This window comes from Rutidosis leptorrhynchoides, chromosome 4 (genome assembly GCF_046630445.1).
Source record: "Rutidosis leptorrhynchoides isolate AG116_Rl617_1_P2 chromosome 4, CSIRO_AGI_Rlap_v1, whole genome shotgun sequence".
Classification (NCBI taxonomy): Eukaryota; Viridiplantae; Streptophyta; class Magnoliopsida; order Asterales; family Asteraceae; genus Rutidosis; species Rutidosis leptorrhynchoides.
This window is the reverse complement of record NC_092336.1, coordinates 104,735,489-104,742,875: the sequence shown is the minus strand read 5'-3', so window position 1 is coordinate 104,742,875 and position 7,387 is coordinate 104,735,489. Positions and strand designations below refer to the sequence as shown.

The 7,387-nt window shown below is 29.9% G+C and overlaps 2 long non-coding RNA genes across 5 annotated transcripts; both read left to right on the top strand.

Annotated features, from left to right (window-relative positions):
- Positions 1-1,222: 1,222 nt before the first annotated feature.
- On the top strand, positions 1,223-4,718 carry LOC139840074 (uncharacterized). Of its 2 annotated transcripts, XR_011757228.1 has the most exons (6): positions 1,223-1,490; positions 1,820-1,957; positions 2,868-2,989; positions 3,369-3,560; positions 4,076-4,228; positions 4,293-4,718. It is a non-coding gene; the product is annotated as an uncharacterized lncRNA (long non-coding RNA). The 2 variants fall into 2 exon arrangements; XR_011757227.1 differs by lacking the exons at positions 1,223-1,490; positions 1,820-1,957 and having other exon boundaries at positions 2,556-2,989.
- Positions 4,719-4,736: 18 nt separating this feature from the next.
- LOC139840075 (uncharacterized) lies at positions 4,737-6,943 on the top strand. Of its 3 annotated transcripts, none has more exons than XR_011757230.1 (4): positions 4,737-4,809; positions 5,115-5,252; positions 5,627-5,708; positions 6,682-6,943. It is a non-coding gene; the product is annotated as an uncharacterized lncRNA (long non-coding RNA). The 3 variants fall into 3 exon arrangements; XR_011757231.1 differs by having other exon boundaries at positions 4,794-4,809; positions 5,059-5,252; XR_011757229.1 differs by having other exon boundaries at positions 4,743-5,252.
- Positions 6,944-7,387: the final 444 nt, after the last annotated feature.

Sequence of the window (7,387 nt, the reverse complement as noted above, 5' to 3'; positions counted from 1 at the left end):
AATCATTCATATGGTGAACGCTTGATAACCGAACTAACAGGATGCATATAGAATATCCCCATCATTCCGGGACTCTCATCGGATATGATAATCGTAGTACTAAAGCATTCGTAACCCGAATGGAACGTGTCAAGGTCTATAGATCTATCTTTAGGATTCGCGTCAATTAGGGGCCACTTCCCTAATTCTTAGGCTACCAAGCTAAAAAGGGGCATATTCGTTTTCGATAATCCAACCATAGAATGTAGTTTCGATTACTTGTGTCTATTTCGTAAAACATTTATAAAAGCAGCGCATGTATTCTCAGTCCCAAAAATATATATTGCAAAAGCATTTAAAAAGGGAGCAAATGAAACTCACTATCCAATATTTTGTAGTAAAAATATTCATACGATGAAACTGAACAATGCAAGGTTGGCCTCGGATTCACGAACCTATATCATTTGTGTATTCATTAATATATAATCGAAATCGAATAAATCTATATATTATTATTAGTGATATAATTTTTATATCAATAGCTTATATATTTCCTTATATATTCATTCTATATATTTTAAATAAATAAGAGTATTAATTTTTTTGTTATGTTATATGAAGTATATTTATATATATATATCATTGATTTGTAAAAAAAAAAAATATATTAATTGTAATATTAAAATAATACTAGTAATGATAAAAATAATAATATTGTTAATATTAATAATAATGATACTGCTATTAATGATTTTATTAATAATAATAAAAATGTTAGTTTTTATAATAAATCTTATAAATAATGATAAAAAAAGTAGTTTTAATAATTTTTTTAATAATAATGATAATGCAAATAATACTTTTTGATATTAATACTTAATACTTAATACTTAATAATAATAATTGTAACAATCTTTTAATTATGGTAATCTTAATAATAATACTTTTATTAATAATAATAATTAAAATTCTAAAATGATACTAATACTAATATAGTAATCTTTATTATTTTCATCATAACACTAATAATCTATACTATACATTAAAAGAAAAAAAAAAATTGAGTTATACTTTTTTAACATTATTGAATTTGGACCCTTAGATAAAAAAAAAGACATCTATTGCCCTTACTTGATAACCATTGGATCAACCTATAACGTTATAATTCAAATCACTCACATTAAACTTCCCATTATACCCTTATCCATAAAAAATTACGGGACATTTTGCTAGGAATAGGGGTCAATCCATTACTTCCATCCACGCAATACTCCATTCGCATGAACCCTAATTTCAATTTTGAAACAACATAGAAATCTCTCTTCAAGAACAGGCATCCTCCAAAACCTACTCACAATCGTTTCGTCTATCAATTGGCAAAGATCAAATTTTCCGGAACATGTGCAATGCGGTGAAGTCCATTTTATTGTTAACTGAAATCAATCTTAGAAGACACACGAAAAAATTGCGGCCTTCAATTGGATGTTTTCATAAAACCATATTAATATTCTGTAATTTTCTAATTTGTTTACAAAAATCAAACTAATTGTGTTAGGGTTTTGTTGATTAACAATCGATGGATGCAACTTAGCTATATCTGTACCTGTAATCTTGAATTACTTCGTATGTATTCAAAAATTGTGTGTGGGTTGAAGTTATTTCTTCTGCAAATCGATTTTAGGTTATATTTCTATATTTGTTATTACCATAAAATCGATTTAATTGTAAACTGCATCTTCAATGTTTAATTTAATTTGAATTATTATCTGCCTAACGTAAATTCATTTGGAATATAAAACTAATGGGATTATTCAGTTTGATTTTTATTTTTTCTTTGCAGGTAATTACTGATCATTTGTTCAGGTTTGTTTAGACGATGACATGATCCTTCTAGGCGTGTTCCATATCTGTACAGGTAGCAACAATTTTAAACGTGAATTTATGTATCGAACATGTTGCCTTGAACATGTTAACAGAGGTATGTTACTTTTCTGTATTATTCGATTGTTGACTTCCATCTCAACTCAAATATGGAAGTAAATTAATCACTAATATAAGCTGTTATGCATATTATTGTAATTATCGTCTAAAATCATCTAATTATGTAAGTGTATCAATTGATCATAATTAGTGATATGTTAATAAGAATTCAAATTTCAAACTTCACGAATAATTAGGATCCTGGTAAAAAAGTAAGCATATATTTTAGGAAATGATATGGGTAATTAACAATACCGCGTATTCAAATAAATCAGTGTTAATTGTTACTAAAAATGTTTGTTCTTATCTTTTGCTAAATTACCTACATTAACATCATTCCATAACGTAAGCCTTTAGTATAAATATAGCTACAATCATCCATTGAATTCACACCAAACAAATAACTCCTTCTCATACTGTGAATATTGAATCATAAGTGTTTTGATTCATCTGTGTTTGAATTGCTTAGTCTAACAAATTGGTTTTGATATGAGTCTTTTGAAAGCTATTTTTATGTAATCAAACAGGTTTTATTTTTAATTATGTAATGTTGATAATGATAAACTGTTTTTTCTGTGTATTAGAGATGATAGTTAGTGTATGTTGAAAATGATAATTATGAAAATGATAAGCTGATTATAATATTGATAATGATCAAGTGTTTATAATATGTAGTTACAATTTTGAAAAAAAACTTTTATTTTTGTAATGATAAATGTTTATAATGTTGATAATAATAGTTACAATCATTATCAACACAAATTTATTAAAAAATGTATGTTTGATATGATCATATTTAATATTATATAGGTTCAGCTAAGATCAGTTTGCATTAATAGGGTTTTATACCGTTAAGAATTCAACAACAATATAGTGGAAGCTGATCTGTGCAAGATCAACATTTTCAGGTTGAAGGGGAAAATAAAGCTAGGATCCTCACAGTTGCAGTTAGTTAATTCTATTTCTACAAAAAGGTAGTCAGTTGATTTGAAATGCAAAGCATCATCTGCCACTTATTTTTGTTGGAGAGGTAAATTACCGTGTTCGGTTATAGATTTGTTTACTTACAAATTGATGGATATGGGTTATATTATACCATTATGAAGTCAAATGGGAAATAAAAATCTATGTACCATCCACTTAATCTTACCAGTTTAATGTGTATGTTAAGTCTTTAAAATGGAAGTGATTTGTTCTTTCTTTCATGTATGTAAAGATTATTGTTAAGTTACCCGAAATTTTCATCATTTCGTTTTCTCTGATGGATATTTAAAGTCTGTTGCTTACAATTGGCAAACTTTTTACATTCACATATTTGCTCTTGAGGTATAGAATCCAAGCAAATTGCAATCTTTGATATTTTTGTTTTGATGCGAAAGGCTTTACTAAAAAGTTTTTCTTTTGAGCAGTGGATCGATGATACAGAACAAGCAAATGTTTCACATAATCTGTGAGCTACCCGATATAGTTGATAGAAAACTGGTTCCACGAATGACGGTTGTAAAGGAAGTGGACATTTCATTAATTACTTAACTCCTCCCAGAATTTTAAGTTCTTTGGTCACAACATGGTTAAGACGGGGACGATGGTTTGATGACAAGGTAAATCATCAATTATGGAAACAAATTTAAATTCTTTGTTTGTTTAGTGAAAGTCAGCGTTCAAAATGTTGACTTATTATTATCGTTTTCTTTTAGACTATTAGGTAAATTACTATGTTTTCCTTACTTTCATCAAGTTGAGTCAAGTGGGTAGTCAGAAAATATCCTAAGTCTCTTCTATAATAAAAGGAAAAACAATATATGCAATGACAAACTGTTGTTTATGCAGAAGTCAAGTTTGCAAGACGTTGACTTCTTACTACCCTTTTTATTAATTAAATTTTCCTACTTTTCATAGTTTTAACTTGCTAATCAAATGGGCAGTCAAGAAACTTTCATCCATAGTGTTGGAAAAAACATTATTTTTATCTAAAGAATGATTCTTGAATCTTGATTGAAATATTCAGTTTTTAAACTCACTTTTGGTACCATGTTTTATATTTTAATATATTAGATGATTGATCAAACTCTCTACTTAGAAATAGGGTTTTATTAGTAGTTTTTTTAATTATCAGGGAAGAGCACTATATGCAGCAGAAGTCAATACACTAAGTAACTGGGCAGAGAGCTGAAAAATAACATCCATTGGTTACATATTTAGGTGGTTGAAGCAGTACAATCTGTTAAGATGACAAATGTGCGGGGGAAATCTAATATCCAGAATGAAGGTTTGTTGTTTATATCACCGTTAGTATATTTTTCTTTAATCTTTTTTGACTTTTTGCGTAATAGGGAATTAATATCTTTAAAGCCCTTGGAAAAAGTGCTAAAGAAAGCTACATGATGAAAGGTTATGCTCTTAATACCGGGCTTGCAGCACAAGGAATGCCAATGAGGTTTCTCCTGCAAGGATCGTAAGTCTCGACTTTAATCTTCAAAATACAAAAATGCAATTGGGGGTTCAGGTTTTAGTGACTAACCCTCTGGAGTTAGAAAAGTTCCGTCAAAGGTAAGGTTGGGTGTTCTTTGAGAATTGAGAATGAGAATAAGACTTGTGTTATAATAACCGTGTGTCTTCTTTAATATTATTAACAACTTTGATCATTTCAAATGCTTGTGTGATCTAATACCCAAGAGACTACATCAAGATCTTATTGGTCGATGACACTCAAAATAATCTGTTCTTAATATATAACTTCCTGTATATTAATTTTAATTTTAGTTTTTTTGGTGCAATACCAAATTTGAATTAAATCGTGATCATTGGTATATTATAACACAACAAAACTAAGTGCTGATTACTTGAAAGGTGAGTTCTTTTCTTATTCGTAAGTTAACGTCACATTTTGTTACGATATACAGAATAAACTATCCACCCTAAGCGGCCAGGTACGGACCTGTTTATTAATTTATATGTTAGATTTGTTAATTGGTAAGTAATCCTTGGTATGAATGTATTTGTTGTTTATATGAGTTAAAAAAATTTGTTAACTGGAAACTTATCTTCTTGAAAGTGAATTGGTCAACACCACAGCTTACAAAGTTTATAATTTGCAAGTGAATTTGTCAAAAGATGAAAACATAGAGTCTGAACTTGAGTACATTGATCACCAGTGGAAAACATCAACATGGCAGCCATGACTTACGAAAAGTTAAATGTAAAAGAGAATTTGTGTATGAGCATGAAGCTGGGTGTTAATGAAAAAGAAACAGATTTGGCATCAAACTGCAATAAGTTCTTCATCTGACAAGGTACGTTAAACTAGAATCAAGTTATTCATCTTTCGTATGAAGAAAATGAAATCTGTAACTGTTATGAGTTTTACTCGGTTAAAGTTCTCATGCATTTTCTTTTAATGACAACAAAAGAAGCTGGAAAGTTGTAAGAACATTATCTTCTCATGTTTCAACATTTTTGAAACAAGACACTATTTTTAGAAGAGGGTTCAAACAAACCTTGTGAGTTTGAATTGCTAAACATTGTTTGGTTCATCTTTCAAATTTGTTGATCAAAGATTGTGTTCGTTAATTGAACTTTGGGGAACTGCTGACCAGTGTTGTCCATTTGACCCGTTCCCCTTTTACCTAACTGATTTACATGTTTGATATAAATCAATGACTTGCAGATTGACCTATTCTTGACGTAACGATGGATCATGAAGATGAATGAGACTATCAGTGAGGCTTTATTAGAATCTTTCATGACCGGTATGTTTTTGAATTTTTATTTTTACCATATTATTCTCGATTTTGGTAGTCATTTTTTGACCAGCCATTTTAAAAATGTTCCCTTAGCATTTTTTTTTATTGGTATCTGACCCACACAACTGTGTGTCTCATTTATTTAAGGTGTTAAGCGTTCTCTATGTATGAGATGAGTTCTATATATAACCTAGGTCAAGTCTTGCGAATTCGTACTCTTTATGATAGTTTAATGAAAAAGCAAATGCCTATATAACGACTTCTTTGTCCAATTATCTCAGTTTGACAATATTGATATTGTCAAGTTTTACTGAACTTAGAAGGTTTCACTCAAAGGTAATACTATGTGTACGTATTTTAGCTTGCAAGTTTGGAAAACAAAGAAATGGAAGCTAAATTTGCAAGAGATGTCTCCATCTCTATGTGTCTAAAAATTAGCAGAGTGTAAATGATCAAATGGGTAATTTATTCTGATTCAACAACATAAAGTTAGCTCGGTTAAAGAGGTGATATTAGAGTGTCCAAATCAGATAATGGACATTAATGCTAAAGGGATACAAGTTGGAATGTTCAAAACATCATCCACGGGTTCTCTGATTTGACCCATTTGGGGTAATACAGTGATCAAAACGTCCCTTTCTATAAATCAGTGGGTCAAATTTGCCCGATCTTAGCAAGTATTGGTCAAACATAGTGAAGAAATAGCGGTTAACATAGTCGAATTATGATACTTCATATTGCTGTAATGGTCAAATATTTTATATTAGTTGTCTTAGTTGATATATTGATTACCTTTATTCGTATTTGTATGTTAACCTCACTTATAAGTAATTATAAATGGTTCTTTCATCAATTTACAAATTTGTTGTATATGTTAAATTTGTATTTTGTATATGTTAATTTTATACAAAGTAACTTTAAGATTTCACAAACACATGCCACTTTATTTTGTGATAACTTTATTTCGTGATGTGTGCAGATACTTCTAATTCAAAGGTGTTAAGTGTGTTACTGAAGTTAAGTGTACCACTAATGATGTGAAGAAGATTGTGGCAAAACTTAATTTTGGTGACTGGCCATCCACCAATGTCTTTCTCAAGTAGTCATACAGTTATGCTAATGTAATCAAATGTTTAAATTGTCTACTTGTGATAGAGGTTTATTTATTGTTAAGCGTACCTCTTCGGTTTATTTATATCCTTCCATCGTTCCATACTTTTTGAAGACCATGTTATTTATCAATTACCTTGCCATTTTTAATTTGTCGCCGATAAATAGTGGATGTGCCATCACAGACACGTCGATGAGTAGATTGGATTAACAAAATGCTGCTACGATAGAAACATTCCGGCTGAATGTAGTTACTCTCTTGGAAAAGAGAGGAACAAACACAAGTTTTTTGGTGACAAAAGGATATGCATATTCTTCGAGATTATTTTTCAATAAAATACAAGCTTAAGTTAGAAAATGTGTCAGGAAAGAATGATATACAGAAGATTATCTGACCGCGATGTTTTTAAATAGGTAACCCAGTTTAGAAATTTTTCTAGAAACCCTGTTTAATGTGATAGATCCGTTTGGGGTGAAAAATTGGCGGGGTCATGTAACAGGTCAATTCAAGTTCAGACTATATGTGGAATGAGTCAATTGGGGTTGACCCGTAACAACCTTTTTTTGAGTTAACA